Here is a 22,039-nt window from a genome sequence, read left to right on the forward strand (position 1 = left end):
GTGTGGGAAAGACAACACAGAAGTATGGATACCAAGAGATGAGAATTATTGGGAATTATCCTTGAGGATGGCTACTAACAATGTGGAAATATGTTCTAAATGTGGCTTTAGAAATAAAAGAATACCTAGTTCACTTCCAAGAACAGTGGTATAACAACTCTGAGAAAAGTAAAAATAAAGCCACCACGGAAAAAAATAAAGTCAACATTTAGAGGCACTGCAAGGGAATTCACAAAATAATCAGTGTGTCCAGGTGATAGCTGGATTCCAATTTGAGCACAATGAATGGACTATTCAGATAATATTTTGACAGTATAGAGGATTTTTATACATACAGGATTTTATACATAAATCCTATGCATAATAGTGAATTTCAGGGGATAGAGTAAAAGAATTTAAGGAGTTAAGACTGAAAAAGGAAAAATAACAGGATACCCAGAACTTTACTGTATTAAAGTGTGAAAATAGAAAGGTAACCTGGCAGTCGAGGGAGTCTTTTGGTGACTGAAATAAACAATGACATAGTGAGATTAGTCCCAATGGATTTACTGCAGATAATGGTAGCAGGATTTTGAGTAGTGTGGGCTATAATGGAGTGAGTTTCTGGAGTTTTCTCTATTTTCTGCATAGGTGGCAGCCTAAGGACAAGGAAGGTCTTAGCCATAGTGCTCAGGCCTCCCCTCAGGCCTCCATAGATGACAGAGCTAGAACTTTTGGGGAGATGTGGTCTTAATCCCAGTGCTTTTAGTGGGAGAGTTCCTATTGAACCCCTTGGAGAAAGGCTGCTCTGGCCTGAGTGTGTGTGCTCTCTCGTACCAGTTAATGCACTGAGTGACTGGTGGGAAAGCTGGGTGTTACACCAATGTGGGGCCCTCTTCCTCAACCTTGAAGATAGGGTTAGAGGGCTCAGGGAAAGAAACAGTATTATTTCCATTTTCGTTTATTTTGTCATTTCTATTTTGGTTTCAATTTAACTGGAATAGCTTTCTAGAAGTGTTTATTTTTAAGTCCCAAAATGTAGGAGGATGGAGGAGGGTCTTTTACTGATTTTTAATTGTATTGTTATAAGGGAGATGATTGGTATGGTGGTGACTTATAATACTATTGTTATTAAAATTTTGTCTTTTTGTACCCTAGAGCATAATCAAATTTAGGAATGGAGTCATATGTTTGGTGATTGTCGTGGGGGTATTATTAACATGTTGAGCTATACTTCTATATATGTATGCCCTATATCTATATATCTGTATCTATATAGATGTATATGCATATGTATACATATATACACATTCTGTGTTATATATATTATATACAAAATAATATAGAATATTGTAATATATAAGATAATATATATGCATATGAACTGCTGTTTAATCAATATTCTTAGTATACTTTTATTTGAATTATAAAAATTCATGCTTTATATATCTTTAGTACACTGTAAAATGTCTGTAGCTGAACATGATTTTTGTATCTTGGTGAATTTTTCTCTATAGATACTGTTCTTCTTTATCCTTATTTATGCTATTCTGTTTAAATTATCGTGATATTGCTATGTCACCTTTCTTTTTAGAATTGTCTGGTAGTATTTTGTTTTGCCCATCCCTTAATTTTCTACCTTTCTGAATTATCATGATTTAGGTGAGACTTTTGGAAAGTATATTCCATTTTTAAAATATGGTTTAATAGTCTATTTAAATAAGCATTTGCAGTTATTTCTATCCTGTATATTGTGTTTGTTGTTGACTATGTTTATCTTTTCCTCCTTTCTACTTTATCCTTGATCACTGGCTCACAAGCAAGGTTATTTTTAATTGTCACAGTGATCACAACAGGCAGGGGTCTGCTACTGGCATCAGGTGGGTTCATTTAGGGACGCTGCTAAACATCATGTAATACATACAACAACCTCACACAACTAAGAAGTATCTGATACAAACTATGTGCTAATGGTTTTATCTGTGTGTGTGTGTGTGTGTGTACATACACACACACACACACACACACACCCATATATTTTACATATTCCCTTTCTCTAACTCTCCACTCTCCCTTGCTGAGGCTCATCCAGTAAGAGCTCTTCCAGTGAAGGTAGAAGGATGACAAATTGTCTGGCTTTCATTATGTCTAAAATATTTTTATTTTATTTACTTTCTTCAATAATAGTGTGGCTGGTATAAAAGTATATTCACACTGATTTCCCTTCAGCACTTTCAAGATCTCAAATCAGTATCTTTGGGACCCATTGTTGCTCTCTATGATCGTATGTTATTCCTTCATAGGTCACCTGCTGTTTATCTCCAACATCTTGAACATCCCCGTTTTTTACTTGCGAAGTCAGCAATGTTGATACTATGTGTCTTAATATGGATTAGCTTTTGTTTATTCTGCCTGAGACCCATTATGATTTTGTTCTTGGTTAGCTAGAAAACACATACCTTGTTTTATTAAATAATATCCTTAAACTATCTCTAAGTGTCTGAAGTGATTACTAGATCCTTTCTTATCCGTTATACTTCAGATTCCATTTAATAGTATCTGTCTTTTAATTTCTGGACATATATATATATTTGAGGTTTTCATTTCATTTGTCTAAATTTAATTCTCCATTAATTGATTTTCTTATTTTAAAGACTATTTAAATGATTTTTGAAATCATTGAGACTGAAATTTCTGTGTTTAGCTTCATCAAGTATACCTACTTTAATTTTGATAATGTCTTTTTCACGTATATATTATTCTCATTCCTTTATCACTTTTTACCTCAGACACACAAGATGATTGCTCAATGGCCAGTATCAGTGTTCTAACTGAGGATAAGATAAAACTGCACATTTTGGAACTTAATTTATTTTCAAAAAGTTATGTTAGGATTCCTATCCAGTTGTGGCCTTACAACAAACAGTGAAAAAACAAACAAAAAAAAAAGAGCTGTGGTCATCCCAGTAAACTTCCTCAGAAAGAGAAATGTGGAAAGACCAAATCTATGCTGCTACCATAATCCTCAAATTCCAACAATGTCTACAGATGGTCTAGTTGTTTATTAGTTACTTTATCTATATAATAGACAGTTCCAAACAAATGCTGATGCATATAACTTTCTCAGTTCTTCAGTAATTTTATAGAGCATAGTGGAAATACATATTCTCAAAAATTACTTCTAAGCACACTGTAAGCAAAGAAAAACTGGGTTCAGGAAAGTTGATAGTCTAATTGCAACAATATCAATAATTTTACCATAATTAGTGAGCTAAACATATACAAAGCAATTTTTAAACAAGTTCCACAGAGCTGGTAGTGAAATTATAACTAAGAGTAGAGGAATAATAATATATTTCTTTTATGTTAGGACTCAAAGATCTCTGTAGTATTAGTCTGTGAGTTATTACTAGTAGTTAACATTACCAACTGCAGAGTCAACTTTTCTTTCAGCAGTTTGCTAGTTCTAAAATTTTTTTGTTTCTTTGTTTTTTCTCATTGAGAACTTCTACCTTTTCACTTAAAAGAAGCACTTTCCAGCTTCCCTCTAGCATATCCAAATTGCCAGCATCCATTGCACTTTGGGCCTATTACTAAGTAAAATAAGGATTACTTGAACACAAACATTGTGATACTGTAACAGTTGATCTGATAACCATGACAGTTGCTAAGTGACTAATTAGCGGGGAGCACATTCAGCGTGGGGAAGCTGGACAAAGGAATGACTCATGTCCCAGGTTGGATGGAACAGGATGGTGGGAGACTTCATCACACTCAGATGGTGTGCAGTTTAAAACTTATAAATTGTTTATATGTGGAATTTTCAATTTAATATTTTCAGTCTATGGTTGACTGTGGGTAATTGAAACAGGGGAAAGAAAAACCATGGATGGGGGAACTACTGTATATTTAATTGGGAACTCCATACCATGGCACACAATTCTGAAATGGAAAGAAATAACACTAAGAATTGAAGTCGTTTTGACTGAGAGGTAAAATAGAGGCAATGGATAAGTAGCAGAAAACAGTTAAAGCTGTCCTTAGAGAACAGTAACTTACATAACTACCTTACTGACACTTGAGAGAGAGATAATGATATGTGTAGATGCTGAGTTTCACACAGCTATGGGGACAATATATCTCTTGAATTTCAAATATTCATATTTGATGCTAAGTCTTTTCCTGTAATATTAACTTTCATAGTCTTCCCCCTCCCGCCCCAAATTACCTTGACCAATGTTTGAGAAATAATGAGCTCCATCTTCCTATGTCTTGAAGGGTTTGGTAGTTTGTCTTGGAAAGATGTCAGTGAATAAATGTCCTCATCATTACTGTATACTTTTTAAAAATATGTAATGTTACATCAGACAGATGTGAAAGCAATGAGTTATTTTAATCTGTAGGATATTTTAGATGTCCATTGAATGGGATTTTGTGAGATCAAATGCATAGTGATCTATGAGGTGAAGGCAGAGTAGCCTAAAACTAATGGTGTTTTTTTCCACATTTTAACATATTTATTTTTACAATTACATGTAGATGTTAGCCACACCTTTCATGCTGTTAAATACACTTATCGTGTGGCATGTCACTAATTACATTAGTCTTTGATTATCAAAGTGCCTTTAGGTAATGTGTTTTTTTCAATAGCATTTGGGAGTCCTTTCTTTTTTGAAATGAAATAAAAATAAGTACATGGTTGCTACTTCATTTTGAAATGAAAACAATTTTGAAATGAAGATAAGTAGGTGCTTGATACTTCATCTCTGTTTTGCTAACCAAAGCAATGTGTACCTTACCTCTCTAGCATGGTTCTGGAAGAGGCTTTCTGAACCTTCCTAGGGAGCAAGAAACCTTTTTTCTTATGATACCCACTGAAAATGGACTGCATCTCTACCCATCAATAAAGGAAAAGAGAGGATCAGGAGAATTCCTGGGTAATACCATTAAACATGCCGTCATCTCTTTTTCCTTTTGAGCACCCAACCGACAAAATATGCCACAAAAGCCATTCTGAGTGGTGTACTAAAGGCAGACTAGCAAGCTAGCACCCCTTCTAGGCCCTGGGAGAGGCTCTGCAAATGTGTTCCCAGTGACATTTATTTGTGACAATTTGCAATAGTAAGATTTTTCTGTTCTTATTATTAAATTGGTCTCTCAGATTTGATAGGCAGTAGGTCCCACAAAAATTTTATATACCTCTGGCAAATGTCCAATGCTCATGTGCACAGGAAGAATGGATGAATCCAAATAATGAAACTTTAGAGGTCAGGGGAGCGTTGTGGTTCAGCTACTTCAATTCCTGTCTACTAAAGATGAAGGAATCAAGGCCCAGAGAAGTTCAGTTACATGCCGGAAGTCACAAGGCTTGTTAGCTGCAAAGCCAGTACTAGAATTTTGATGTCTAATTCCTGAACTGTAGTGTTCTTTTGAATATACTATTCCATTCCTTAAGGAGCAATATAAAGAGTAATAATGGGTTATTATGTTTTATCGATGTAGTAAAGGAGTAATTCTAGTCCTGACACATGCTGAATAAGAAACTGTCACTTTTTTGTAACTGTGAACTGGCGATGACATCTGCTTGAAAGGATTGTTGTGAGGCAGTATATGGGAGCTTTCTAAGAAAGTGATAAACTGCCCAGCTGGCAGCTATGCTATATTGTTCTGTAAAATCTTTGCAAACCTACTGTAAATCTTACATTGCTTGGAAATAAATTAAAGACAAACAAATATAGGGATAACAGACAGCAGACTAAGAAGGCTCCTACAAACAATATTCCTTTGTTTAATCTGTTTAGGTCATTTGGACCATTAGTGTGAATATTCAAAACAGAATAAAATCTCACTAATGTCCTACACCCAACCAACAAAAGGTTCTTCTAAATCAGGACTCGATTTTTAACACTTTGAAAACTCTCTCTCTCTCTAAATATATATATAGATAGATAGATAGATAGATAGATAGATAGATAGATACACACAAATACATATGTATATATATGTATAAAATATATTTTTCCATTGGTATATATAATGGGATTATGTTAGGTTTTGATCCATTAGTTACCATGATGAATGTTACTATTCTCTCTCTCTCTAATATATATATAATGTATATATGTGATATATATACATTATATATATATATTAAATTAATTATATAATATACCATATTTCCCCCAAAATAAGACCTAGCTGGACAATCAGCTTTAATGTGTCTTTTGGAGCAAAAATTAATATAAGACCCGGTCTTATTTTACTGTACTATAATATAATATAATTAATATAACATAACATAACATAATAATACCTGGTCTTATTTTACGATAATATAATGTTTGCTCCAAAAGATGCATTAAAGCTGATTGACCAGCTAGGTCTTATTTTCGGGGAAACATGGTACTATAAACTCCATTATATATTATATATATAATGTTATATGTTATAAATTATGACTATAATTATACTTTTATTATAATATATAAAAGCATCCAAATAAACCCAGACTTTAAAATTCCAAGCTAAAGCACATACTCATTTTTAGATTGTAATTTGTAATTAATGTTAGTATATTTGAAGTGCTAACTAAATTAAAATTTTGTATTTCACTTGATGCTTTAATAATTTCATATTCACCTGAGAAAAAGGGAAATAGGGAAACAAAGACTATCAGGGATTCATCTCTTCAGAATCTCTATAGCCTGTACTAACATAATGAGAAATAAGTTTTTAGATCTCTTCACTAGATAATATAATATTTACCCTTTAAATTAAATGAGACCATGAACTAACTATATTAGAGATTTCAGGAGAAAATAACGACGGAAGTTACTATGAGTACTATTTAGGGATTTTAAGTGGGTATGTATATCATACATGAAGAGTATCCTCTAAAAGTTGTATCAAATCTGTATCTTCAAAGGTGTCTTGCAAAATAAACCATTATTTAAAAGGTTCTAAAGAAGTAAAATGGAATATGATAAGAGGAAAACCTAAATTGACCAAATTAAGAAATTGCTGGTACTATCAGAAGTCACGCCTAGTGTAGCGCTTTTTTAAAATCCATCTTCTCTCTGCAACAGAGGCTGAATGAATAATGTCTTAAAGTGTTTTTTTGTTGTTGTTGTTTTTTGTTTTTTTTGTGTGATTATACCAACAGAATTGCATAGTGGGCTTAGAAATCACTCATTTTGAATATGACTGTTCATTTCATACCATGTTCTTCTCTCAACTAAGTTACTTTTGAAATGGACAATTCATCTTCAAATTTGGCCCATAAAGTCACTGATCAAGTTTGTCAAGTTGAAATTCCTCTGTCAACAGAATATGAAATCATAATAAAACAAACAAAAAAAAACTGCAAACATTTGGGAATTAGTTTTATACTTCAATATAGTATTAATATTCAATGTATATTTTGAAACTTCTGCTTAGTTCAAATTACAGACAGGACCCTAGTGTGTTCAGAATTTAGAGATAAGGGGAGATAGGGCGTTTTCCAAATAGAGCTAACTATGGAATGGTAAGTAATTAGTTAGAGACATTTTTCAACACCTGAGAGAGTGGAATGTCCTAAAATATAATTTATAAAGCTACAACAGAATGTTGTTATGGACTCTTGTAACTTTTTGGCTGAACCCCAACATCTAAGAAACATACAAAACATTATAAGCGTCACCTTATACAAAAAAAAAAGGTAAATGACCCTTCATGATTTTTAGAAATCAACTCTGCCCACCTTAATGATCACCCATGTCTAGAGTACAAAATGATGGATTAAACTTTGGAAGGGAAGATTTCATTGAGGAGAATTGTCAGCATAATATATATATATATATATATATATATATATATATATATATATATATATATATATATATATATATACTTTTTTTTTTTTTCCTCGTGACCATGAAGAAGGGAGGTTCTTCCACTCTTACCTGAACCCAAGAAAGTGGCTTATGAAATCATTAAAATAGTTAGATATTTATAATAGGAGTTTGGGCAATATGAGATATCCATGTGGGAAAGACTGCTGACAAAGGTTATTAAAACAAAACAAACAAACGAAAAAAACTGTTATCCAAAATATTGCAAAAAAAGGCAAACATTTTTGAATCAGGTAGTTAATCTTAAAATGGTTTCAAAAAACATCCAAATGCTAGTTTAATGTACTTAATTTATCTCACTTTTTACTATTGATTAATAGTTTCAGACTAAGTAAAGTTTCTTCGTAAGTTGTAATGACACAAAAAAATTATGTCTGGTGGAACAGATTGCTCCAAATATTTATGGCCTGTTAAGCATTAACTAGTTTTATATCTCACCCAACAATTTATCCTAGTATTTCTTTGTTAGATTGAGTATGAATAATCTAGATTCTCAGATGCCCACTGAACCAATCATAACAACTTAATTTCCCCTCTTTAAATTCATGGGTTAAGTAAGACCTCATATACATATACACACACACACACATATACACACACATATATACATATATGTGTGTGTATATGTATTTATATGTACATACACACACACTCATTTTATGTTTACATGAAAATCTTTTTTACCTTTTTGAAATTTACACTTTTTCAAGACTATGGCTGGAACTGCCTATTTGGTGGCAGAATAAAGAGAGATAACTACATCAAAATAATCTGTCCTCTACACCGAGGGTGCAGTGAGAAAAAATAACTGTGGGGGTCATCTTAGATTCATCTCTCATAACTACTGCATCTGCAGAGTCATTATGATTTTGTCAGAGAGTTGTGCATGGTAAATTGCGTAAAGCCCTCATTAATAATGGGTTAAATAAAACATTTGATGCATGTTCAGTTTATATTTGCCTGAGAGCAAAAATTTTACCTTTTTTGAGAATTATGCTTTCATAGTTTTAGAGGTCATCTGCCGAGGTTCCCAAATGGGTTCACCTAAATCGAGTGGCTGAGGAAGTACATCATGTAAACTCTTGAAGTCTAAACAGTCTTTGTAGACTCCCAGAGAGTTTCCAAGCAAAAAGTAAACCTTTACCCTCATTGACCCTTTCCCTGTCTCATTTACTCCACATTTTCTTCTTTTTTTTTTTTTTTTTTTTTTACAGACTTTGAGTTTTGATGACTTTTCAATTTCCACGGTAAATTATTCTCCATTGATGACAGGAGTCTTTTTAGGTGAGAAGACAGGAAATACAATTAACTAGTTTCAAAATTTGTCCTTTAGATCTTACCTCAGTTTTTATCTCAGTGAAGCCATTAAAACAACTTTATCCATGCGGCAAGAGAAAAATCTATTTCGTTTACCACTGTACCCCAAATGCCTACCAAAGACTCTTGCAAAGAGTAGGCATTCAATAAATACTTGTTTTGTAAGTGGTATTTCTCCTTCTATGATACTATTTAGTTTCTTTCTAGCTGTATTTATTACATTGATAGGTAATGATGTTTCTGTCCATTAACTCTCCACCCCCCCTCCCCTTTGTCTTTCTTCTTCCTGAGTTCTAGCAACCAAGAGGATTAATTCTTGAAATTCCATTCCATGGGACCATGCTAGGCTTTTAAATGCTACTAAATCCTGTTTAATGGAAGGCACTCATTTCAAAAATAGCTTTTGAAAAATATTACATTCCAATAAAATTGAAGAAAAGTTAGTTATAAATGGAACTTCACCCAGAATATATTGTTTTTCTGATAGGTCATCTACCTACTTGAATATGGTTATGTTTAATCTCTGGCTTAGAAATGTAAATGGACTAATTTCTTTCAACATAGCTGGTATATAATGAACTATCAGAACACTGGCAAGATTTCTAACACACTAATATTTCCTTCCTACATTAATTTTTTGTGAAAATCATTATACGGTCAAGAAAGGATTTATTAGCAAAAATAACAAAATACAAAGTTTTAGGAATGATAACTAGTACAATCTCTGGCTGCATATTTATTTTATATCCTGAAACCCTAGTAGTACCCTGTATTCCTAATATTTCCAAATTATAAATTTAACTCTTCCCTAAATCCTTATTCCTTGAACTCCTCTAATACTGTGTTGTCAAAAACTCATAAACCATTCAAAAAGTTGTTTTCCATGATTGTGTATATCTATACTTCCATTAAAATGTTCTCTAGCATTCAAACAGTAAATGATATCTTAAAGCATTTTCTTTCCCCAATCATATCTTTCATTTAATATTTAATCAATCCATTTTCTTAATAAGGCAGCGTAGTGTTAAATAATGTGCCCCAAGAAGATTCACTGAAGAACAAACTATTATAGTAAACACAACTATTGCTTACTATATAAATAGATTCACTCTCTTCTATGTTCTCTACAGATGCTCCTCAACTTATGATGGGGTTATATCACAATAAACCTTTCATAAATCAAAACATATGTAGTAACCTACTAAACATTATAGCTTAGCCTAACCTACCCTAAATGTGCTCAGCACACAATATCCAAACATGCTGGCAACACAGTATACTGTAGAGTATTGGTTGTTTACCCTCAGACTGTTTATCTATCTGAGAGCTATTGTGACACTGCCATTTTCCATCATTATGAGAGATTATGGTACTGCGTATCACTAGCTTGAGAAAAGATCAAAATTCGAAGTAGGATTTCTACTGAATGTAAAGTCAAAAACTCCCAAGTTGAATCATCATAAGTTGGGTACCATCTATAAAGAGATGGGAGCAAAGTCATCTTTATTTAATAGCCTTCTAGCACTTGACTGTCAAAAAAGAACTTTCTACTTGTTACCGAAAACCTGTTCTTTTTTGTACTGTGTTCGAAAAAATGACTTCAAAAGTTATTTGAAACCTGGAAGATATCCATGATTTCTTCTTACACATTTCTTTTTGAAATTATCCCAGCAAAATATAATCAGAATGTTTTTTTAAAAGCCCAAACCCAATTATATCAATTAGAATACAACTATGCACAGGGTCCTCAAGTTTGTATTGGGATATATATTTTTTTTTCTCTAAACATCTAAAACATTGAGAAACAGGTTGGATTAGAGACAGATTAAAGAATTGTCAGGACAAATAATACACTCCCAGTAAATAAAGAAAATTATCAAATGGCAATGTAAACAACTAAAAAGTAATATGAAAAAATATTGGCAAAATCTTATGCGTAAAATACCTTGAAATTTATTTCAATCAGAGACATCTATTAATATTTTGCAATCACAGCCATTGATGAGTTTAGTAGAAATAATGGTGATATATATATATATATATATATATATATATATATATATATATATATATATCTTACATTGGACATACTTTTGGATATTACTAATCAAGTTTATATAAACCAAACTACACTTTGATTAACATAACATTAAGAATAATACATGCATCAATGTGATACACCACATTTAAAAAATGAAGGCTAAAAACCATATGATCATCTCAATGCAAAAAAGCATACAAAGAAAATTCGACATCTATTTATGTTAAAAACAAATAAACAAACACACCTCTCAAACACACCTCTCAACAAAGTGTTATAGAGGGAAAATAGCTCAACAAAATAAAGGCCATATATTACAAGCCTATAGCTAACATCCTACTCAATGGTGAAAACCTGAAAGCTTTTCCTCTAAGAAAAGGAAGAAGGCAAGAATACTTGCTCTCACCATGTAGTATTGAAAGTCCTGGGCAGAGCAATTAGACAGAAAAATAAAAGGCATCCAAATCACAAAGGAAGAAGCAAAACTGTCACTATCTGTATATTTCATGATAGTATATATGGAAAACCCTAAAAGACTCCACCAAAAAAACTGTTAGAACTTATAAACAAATTCATTAAAGTTGCAGGATGCAAAATCAATATACAAAAATCTGTTGCATTTCTTTACATTAATAACAAATTATCAGAAAGATATTAAGGAAACAATTCCTTTTTATAATTGCATCAAAACAATAAAATGCCAAGAAATTAATTTAACCAAGGAAGGGGAATACCTGTACACTAAAAACTATAAGACATCAATGAAAGAAACTGAAGATGACAAATAAATAGAAAGATGCTCTGTGCTCAGGGATTAGAAAAATTAATATTTTTAAATGTCCACACTACCTAAAGGAATCTAGAGATCCCGTGCAATTCTTAATAAATTTTCAAAGGCATTTTTCACAGAAATAGAACAAACAATCCTAAAATTTGTATGGAACTACAAAAACCCAGAAAAACAAAAGCAATCTTGAGAAATAACAAAGCTGGAAGCATTATGATTCCTGATTTCAAACTATAGTAATCAAAACAGCATAAAAATAGATACATAGATCAATAGAACAGACTAGAGAGTCCAGAAATAAATTCACATATATGGTCAATTAATTTACTGCAAAGGACCCAAGAATAATAATGGGAAATGAATAGTCTCCTTAATAAATGGTGTTGGGAAAAAAGGACCATTATCGTATACCGTACCCCAAAATCAACTCAAGATGGATTAAATATTTCAACATAAGACCTGAAACCAGAAATTCCTAGAAGAAAACATAGGCTGTAAGCACCTTGATATATATCTTGGTGATAATTTGGATATGACACCAAAAGCAAAGGTGAAAATAAATAAACAATTGGGACTATCAAACTAAACATGAAAAGATGCTCAACATCACTAATCTTCAGGGAAATGCATACCCAAAACACAGTGAGATATTACCTCACACTGGTTAGAATAGCTATCATCAAAAAAGTCAAGAAATAAATATTGGTGAAGATGTGGAGAAAAGGGAACCCTTGTACACTGTTGGTGGATTGCAATTTGGTGCAGTCACTTTGGAAAACAGTAGGGAGGTTTCTCAAAAACATTAAAAATAGAATTACCATATGATCCAGCAATTCCACTTCTGGGTAACTATCCAAAGGAAAAGGAAACAGTAACTCAAAAGATATATGCACCCCCATGGTCATTGCAGCATTATTTGCAATAGCCAAAACATGGAAACCTAAGTGCCCATCAATGAATGAAGATAAAATGTGATATATATCACATTATGTTTCTTATATTTTAAGAAATTGAACATTGTTTATCCATAAAAAAGAAAATCCTGCCATTTCTGACAATGTGACTGGATCTTGAGGGCTTTATGCCAAATGTAGTAGGTCAGACAGAGAAAAACAAATTTTGTGAGATGTCATATGTAGAATATGAAAAAAAAAAAGAACTTATAGGTAGGGGTTTGGGGCATAGGTGAAATTGGTGAAGGAGATCAAAAAAAAATACAAACTTCCAGTTTTAAAACAATTTAGGGGATTTAATGTATAGCATGGTGATTATAGTTAATAATACTCTATTTTATATCTGAAAGTTGCTAAGAATAGATCATAAAAGTTTTAATCACGGGAAAAATATTCTAACACTGTGTGGTGATAGATATTAACTAGACTTATTGTGGTGATTATTTTACAGTATACACACATATCAAATCATTATTTTATACATCTGAAACTAATGTGTTATATGTCAATTATATTATAAAAAGAATAATACATATACTGATTTGAATTCTTTCTTTTTATACCATCTTCATTCTATAATTTTGAAGTAAGTTCAATGAAACAACTAGGTGAAATTTTTTCAAGACATTAAATCTATACAGAGATCTAAGTGATTATTTTGCAATCCCTTTAAAATCAAACCATTCTCATATGTTCAGTAAGAATTTAACTACAAATATTTAATGGTTAACCAGATACCCCCTTACTTATGTAAAGAATTCTTATTCTGTATTCTATGTCGTAATCAATTTAACTTAGATTCGACTAACACACAAGTGACAAGCTCTACTACCTCATAATCATTAAATTCTAAGGAAAACACTGAGTGACGTATTTCAGATTATTGTTGTTTTTAAAGAGTGAGGTCTTTCCAAATTGGGTGATCATCCACAAACAAATCCAGAACATATTATTTGACAAGATTTTAAAGCCACTTAAAAGAATCACTGGAAGAAAAAAATATGCATTAATCCCCAAGGTGCTAAAACATGAACTGATTTCTATTTTGGCATTTATTCTGAGGAGACCCAAAGTTAAGCAAATTGTTTTATCATAAGTTTGCATGTTATGTCAGACCAAGGTTGTTTTTTTTGTTTGTATGTTTTGAGTAAAATGTTAGTACATTAGTAAAGATATTTCTTGGGTTTTTCTCATTCTATACAATTAATTAAAAGTTGGAAAAGGTTAGCAACATATTCTACGTTCTGTCTTCTTTGAATAAGAGGCCTTATTTCTAAGCATCCAGGTTTTCATTTTTAGCATTTTTATTTACAAAAGCCACCAAGGGAGTTTTGTGTACAGAGAGATTGTGTTGTTCTATAATGTTGATACTATATTTTTAATTTTTAATGGAGGTTTGCAGAAACTCAGTTTGAAAATTGGATGAAATCAGCATTTCCACAAACTTAATCTTTCACTAACTCAGTGGAAAGCTTAATGATGTCTATAGTTACAAATTACATTTTCCTATTTACCTACTCAAATAGTTCCAGAAAAGATCAGATTGAGCTTATAGTAGTGGTTGAGCTGCTCTAGCTATAGGGATATAGTTAAAGGGATAAAATGCAGTCTTTGAAATGATTTTACTACCAGCAGAGAAGAGCAATCAGAAATGTTAATTATGACAGAAGCAGTGACAACTGTTAGATAAGAAACCCTAAAGTCTTTCAGTTCTAATTTTACTTAAATAAATAAAAGGAAGAAATACATATGACAAACAATACTACAGAAGATTCAATTTTCCTTTGATTTTATAAATATACCCACTGCATAGTTAAACTAATAAATATTTAGACAAAATTTTGCTTTAAAAATTCAATATTCTTTCTGCTACTTGTAAACATTTGAATAGCCTAGAAAATTACATAAAGTAAGCTGGTCAGTGAGTACAGTGGAAAAGTAATCACTTGATATTTTCTGACATGGACACCAGTCAGGGTTCTCCTATTAACACAATGTAATGTTGAGTAAGTGACTCATTTCTTACATCATAGAGAATTTATATATAAAATGAAACTCTTGGACTAGGTAATAACTAAGATACTGTAAAGTTTAAATGTGACTACATGTTTTCCTATCTACTTTCTACAGCACTAAAAATAAAAAGCATGCATTGTAACTTTTCCATTTCTCTGGTCAAGATTAATTGAAACAGTCCATAAAAACTTTCAAGTTGAAAGAATATCATTGATTGAAGCAATGTAGTCCAGTATTTGCAGGTTTTTTTTTTTCTTTTTTCTTTTCTATTTTTTCCTGATCTGTTGTAGAAGGAACATTTTATACTTAATGTAGCACTTGCCTAGTAGATACCAAAAGTGAGTATATAATACTCTTTTCTCACAGATAAAGGAGATAAAAAGGACCATCAACTTTAAAAAACTCCATTAAACCACACCCTTACCAGACTTAAATAAAAACTGTTTTGTAAATAATAAATAATAAAATGGGACTTATTCTAAGAAATTAAGTACAGGTCTATTTGGAAGGTTGTTTTTTTTTAACCTTTAATTGGCATAACTAAGATGCACTTCCCTTTCTTGCACTTAAAAATTACTAATAACCTCTTAGCAAACTATTCAATTACTTTTCTTACTGTCATGGATTTCCTTCTCTTGCAAATTAATAGACTCAGCTTTGTGTGTATTTTTTGTTGTCGTTTGCTTTGTTTTGTTTTGCTTTTCTGCTTCAGTAGTTCTTTTGTACTTGAACAATCAGAAGGTCCCACTGAGATTTCCCTCTTGAGCCTCACTCACAAGCACTGTGAAGCTTGTCCACCGAAATGAAAAAGGCTAGTAGCTTGCATGAAACCTCTTGTGCTCAGGTCAGCCTTCCAGTGGTGCCACACTTGTGAGTGAGTCTCATATACTAGGAAACTGCAGTCTTCTGTGAGATTGTGTTTTAACTTATATAACGGATTTTCTTTTCTCCCTAAATTTTCAGTCTTGACTAGTTAGTTGCCTATTTGTGATGGGGGTGGAGAGGGGAGGAAGACAATGTTGTGTTTTTTAGGATTTATTTAATACTGTTTTCAGGTATAAAAGAAAACCTTTCTGTGTCTATTCTATGTGAAGGATGGTGCTGTCAGAAGTTAAACAGTTATGCCCTCCTCCCTCAATGAAAGCCATTTTAATTTGACAATGGCTAGCTTCTTCAGTTCCTTATAAAATCTATCATTATGTGTGCACTCTAGGAGTATCTAGTCAACATAGTAAGATATAACACAAAATGGGAGTAAATTAATACATCAAATTATGAAGTCAAATTATTTAGGAGCTCCGATGTTAATAGCTTCATAGAGACTTGAATACTTACATTTTTTTTAGAGTAATTTTGTTTTCCTAATGAAAACTGTGCTGTTTAAGCAGCAATTCTAAAAACGAGGTTTATGCTTGTTTATTTGGTTACAATTTTTTTTTTAAATAAAGGATTTTGTGTTTTAAATAATTTAGAGTTAATATTGTTCTACAAAAAAGGGAGGTTTTTTTATATATTTCAAGTAAAGTGAATAATTTCAATTAGACTATTTTGATTACATGATTTTTCCTTGGTTTTATTAGAGTATAAAAATGAAGTGTAATCTACTTTGTACAATACTTGTTTTACTGTTTTATAGGTAACATAATTAATCTGAATTTCCTAACTATAAGTTAACTAAACTTTAGCTACCTTACTTTCACAAATATTTAAAATTAACAGATTACCATTGGCAATGAAAAATGTAAATTATGCATTCAAATAAATTAAATATAATATCCAATGTCCTCTTACAATGGATGAATTCTGGTAGCTTTAGACATGGTACACTTTATATGAAGCTACAGAGTTTCTCTAATAAAATTACTTATATCAAATGCATATTCTGTAGGATAATTTTTAAATTAGCACTAAATGAATTGTTTTCTAAGGGTGCCTTAAATCTAATTTCCGAGATACCTAATTGGCTTTGAAAACTTGAGAGATCATATTGAAAAATTTTAATTAAAAAGAAACCTAAGAAAATAAAATTCCTAAAATGAAGAGGACAAATATTTAGAATTATTATGCAATAGTTCATTACATGCTTTCCTTTGTTTTTTACATTTTATCTATTTTTATTGTAATAAGAACACTTAATATGAGATCTAACTTCTTAACAATTTTTAAGTGTACAATATAGTATTATTCATTATAGGCACAATGCTGTATGGCAGATCTTTAGGACTTACTCAACTTGCATAGCTAAACCTTTATACTCATTGAACAGCAACTCTCCATGTCCCCTCCCCAAGGCCCTGGCAACTACCATTCAATTGTTTCTATTAGTTTCACTTTTTTAGGTACCTTGTGGAATCACACAGTATTCATACTTCTATGACTGACTAATTTCACATAACAGAATGTCCTCAAGGTTTATACATGTTGTCTTATATGGCAGAATTTCCTTTTTTAAGACTGAATGACATTCTATTGTACGTGTGTATGTATATATTCTTCATTCATCAATCTATTGATGAACCTTTAGGTTGTTTCCATATCTTGGATATTATGGATAATGCTGCAATGAAGTTGAAAGTGCATATACCTCTCTGAGATCCTGATTTCATTTTTTTTATATATATACCAACAAGTAGGATCTCTGGATCATATTATGCATGATAGTTACATTTTTAATTTTTTGAAGAACTAACATAATATTTTCCATAGACGCGGCACCATTTTACATTCTCACCTAGAGTGTCCAAGGATTCCCATTTCTCCACATTCTCGCCAATACTTGTTATCTCTCGTCTTTTGGATAATAGACATCTTATTGTGATTTTGATTTGCATTTTCCTGGTGACTAATAATGTCAAACACCTTTCCATGTACCTGTTTGCTATTTGGATGTCTTCTTTGGAAAAATATCTGTTCAGTTCTTCTGTCCATTTTTAATTGGATTGTTTGGGGGGGAGGGGTTGCTATTGATTTGTATGAGTTCTTTATATATTTTGAATATTATTTTTTTCCCACTCAGCAGTTTACCTTTGCATTTTGTTGATGGTTTTTATTGCTCTGCAGAAGGTTTTTAATTTGATGTAGTCCCACTTGTTGATTTTTTCTTTTGGTATCAAACCCCCAATGAATCATTGCCAAGAGCCATGCCAAGGAGCTTACCACCTGTGTTTTCTCCTAGGACTTGTTATGAGTTTTGGTCTTATGTTAAAGTCTTTAATCCACTTGAGTTGAATTTTGTGTATGGTGTATGAAAGTGTTCCACTTTCATTCTTGCACATGTGGCTGTCCTGTTCTTTAAACCTCATTTATTGAAAGAGATGGTCCTTTCCCCATTGTATATTTTTGGCTTTTTGTCTTAGTTGATCATATATGTGTGGGTTTATTTATTAACTCTCTAAATAAATCAAATAAATCTCCATTGAGTTATTTGTCTGTTTTTATGTCACTATCACATCATTTTCATTACTACAGCTTTGTAATATAGCTTGAATTCAGGAAATGTCATGCCTCCCATTTTGTTCTCCTTTGCCAAGATTTCTTTAGATACTTAGGGTCTTTTGTGGTTTCATACACATTTTAGGATTGCTTTATTTCTATGAAAAATGCAATTGGGATTTTGATAAGGATTACATTGCATCTGTAGACTGTTTGCATAGTATGGCCATTTTAACAATATTCTTCTAATCCTTGATCAGTATAACTGCTGATACTTTAAGCTGAAGCTTCCAATGATTCACAAATTGCAAGACAATATAATATTATTTTGTATATGCATGTTTTTAACGGATAATTTCAAATGACTTGATTCTTTCTTTGATTATCAAGTTTGTTTTTGAAACTATTGAATTTTTCAGGTCTGTTATTGTATACTTCAGCTCCAGAATTTGTTTGCTTTTATTTATGATTTCTATATCTTGTTGATAGTCTCATTTTGTTCATGTATTGTTTTCTTGGTTTTATTTAGTTGTCTACATGTTCTCTTGTAACAAACTCACTGAGCTCCTTTAAGATGATTATTTTGGATTGCTTTTCAGGTAATCCGTAGATATCCATTTATTTAAAGTAGGTAACTAGAGATTTATTTTGTTCCTTTGGTTGTGACGTATGTTCCTCATTCTTCATATTCCTTGCTTTGCATTGGTGTCTGTGCATTGGAAGAGATAGAGAGCTCTCTTGGTATTTATGAATTGTCTGCAACAGGAAAATATCTGCATCATTCAGCTTGGCTACACATTTCAAGAGTGTCTCAAATTTTTTCTGTGCATGCTCCATTTGTCTTCCTCTTTCTGGAGAAGTTTTAGGGTTGTGTACATTCTTCCACTCTTGCAGAGCCATGGTACCCACTATAAGCAGCCCCCTCATTTTCCCTAATGCAGTGCACTGCAAGTCAGGTGTTGGTGGCACACTCCTCTCTGCAGGCCCTCCCTCTCCTCTGCAGGGAGAATTCTCAGTGCTGTGTGCTTAACTCAAATCTCACAGAGCTGCGCCAGTGGCAGCTGTGCCACCACACTTTTTCCTTATCCTCAACTACCCACAGACACTCAAACTATATTGGTTTCTGCAGTGTTCCCAAGGAGGCAAGACAGAAACAGGTACCTCAGGTGATCTCTCACAGTGCTGAGCTGTGCTGACATAGGGGAGGGTCTGATATTAGTAAAGTAGAATCACTGTTCTTACCCATTTCAATGTATTGATTCTTGGTTGTTTGCTTGTCTAGGGTACTGATCACTCCTAACTGAATTATAGACTTGTCATAGAAGTATTTTCATCCCTCTATCATTTTTAGATCAGTGTTTCTGTGGGGGCTTGACTGCAAGGACTTGCTATTCCAACATCTCATTGGTGCTTTTAACACCATACTTAATAATGAAAGATTGAATCCTATCTCCCTAAGTTCAGAATGAATTCATGGACACTTTCTCATACCACCTCTATTTCCTGGCAATATTATAAACTTGTTCTCAAACAACAAACATTTTTAAAGGAAAACAAAACAATAATGATAAGAATATGACACAAACATGTTTCCATTAATATATGTATAGAAATCCTAGATAATACTTTTAAATGCATAGTTGAACTCAAAACAAAGGAAGACATTTACCAGTAATTAAAAATTTAGATAGTTTTGGAATCTGGTCCAAGATGGCAGCTTAGGTGGATGCTGAGTTCACCCCCTCCCAAGAACATACTGAATCTAAACCCGTATTTAGAGTAATTCCTCCTGAGAAACAACTATGAGCCAGTGGAGCAGCTTCTGCACAAGAAAGAGAGCAGAGTCCCATAGAGAAGGTTGGGAAACTACAAGAGCTCTCTGGAGCCGAGGGAATAACCCAGGACTGAATGAACTGGGGGGTCTCATTGTATATGGCATATGTTTCCTCTGACAGTGGATAGTGGGTGGGAGCTCCTTTTAGTTTCTCTAGCTGGCCTGAAGGCTGCTTAGTGCATCCCCAGCCACCCCTCCCAGAGCTAGACCCAGCAGAAACAGGAGGGTTCCACACCATGCATACAAGGGGCCCTTCCACTTGGAGATTGAGCCAGTGAGTTTAGAGTATGTTGCTTTGCACACCAACTGTGGGCTGCGGCCGCATGTGGGAACCCCCCCCCTCCCCCGGAAAGAGTGCAGAGCTAGGAAAACATTCTGGTATCCTCACACAGGACTGCCCTGTCCAGAGAAAGTGTGGAGATATGGGGCACTGCTGCGTACACACTTGGAGGTGCCCCGCCCAAATAAATTGAGGAGTTTGCAAAATTTTGTGCAAAATACACAGGGCTGCCCCATGCAGAGAAAAGGCAGAGCTATTCGAGTTTTGAGATGCTGGCGCACAGAGTGGCCCTATGCAGATACTACTCTGACCACTGAGAATTAAAGCAACAGGCCGTGCAGGCAGAGCTGCATTGTTTGGAGTGAGTGGGGTGTGGCTGAGCACCAAAGTTGCTGCACTGCTTCTAGAGGGTACAGAAAACAGCACAGTCTGGCTGTGCACACCCACAAGGTTGCCCACTCAGAGAAAAGACAGAGCTAGTAGGGCACTGAGATAGTCACAGAGAGAGTGGTCTAGACCCTGCTTTGACTGTGGACAATGAAAGCAACAGGGCATGCTTGCAGGGCAAATGTTAATGGACATAAAGGCAGTGATACTATAATAGGTGGGGACTTTAGTACTTTACTTACCTCAATGGATAGATCATACAGACAGAAAATTATTAACGAAATAAAGACCTTAAATGCCACATTAGACCTCTTTGATCGATAGACACTTAGAGAGAATTTCATCTAAGCACTGCAGATTACGTATTTTTTCTCAAGCGCACCTGAAACATTTTCTAGGATACATCACATACTAGGCCACAGAAAGAGCCTCAATAAATTCAAGAAAATTGAAATTATATCAAGCATATTTTCTGACCTCAATGGCATGAAGCCAGAAATCAACTGCAGGAAGAAGAATGGAAAAAAACACAAAATGTGGAGATTAAACAACATGCTTCTGAACAACCAATGGGTAAAGAGTAAATCTAACAGTAAATCAAAAATTACCTTGAAAACACAACTCTACAAAATTTGTGGAACATCGCAAAAGCAGTTATGAGAGGACAGTTTATAGCTATATAGTCCCACCTCAAGAAGTATATGCTTGATATAATTTCAATCTTCTTGAATTTATTGAGGCTCTTTCTGTGGCCTAGTATGTGATGTATCCTAGAAAATGTTCCAGGTGCACTTGAGAAAAAATACGTAATCTGCAGTGCTTAGATGAAATTCTCTCTAATTTCATCTAGTTGAAAACACAACTCTATAAAATTTGTGGAACACAGCAAAAGCAGTTATGAGAGGACAGTTTATAGCTAAATAGGCCCACCTCAAGAAGTAGGAAAAATCCCAAATGAACTATTTAAATTTACACGTAAAAAAACTAGAAAAAGAGGAACAAACAAAACCCAACATAAGCAGAAAGAAGGAAATAATAAAAATCAGAGTGGAAATGAACAAAATGGAAAAACCATAAAAAAGATTAATGAAACTAAGAGTTACTTCTTGGAAAGGATTAAT

This window comes from Rhinolophus sinicus, chromosome 3 (assembly GCF_057876585.1).
Source record: "Rhinolophus sinicus isolate RSI-liver-muscle chromosome 3, RSI-T2T, whole genome shotgun sequence".
Classification (NCBI taxonomy): Eukaryota; Metazoa; Chordata; class Mammalia; order Chiroptera; family Rhinolophidae; genus Rhinolophus; species Rhinolophus sinicus.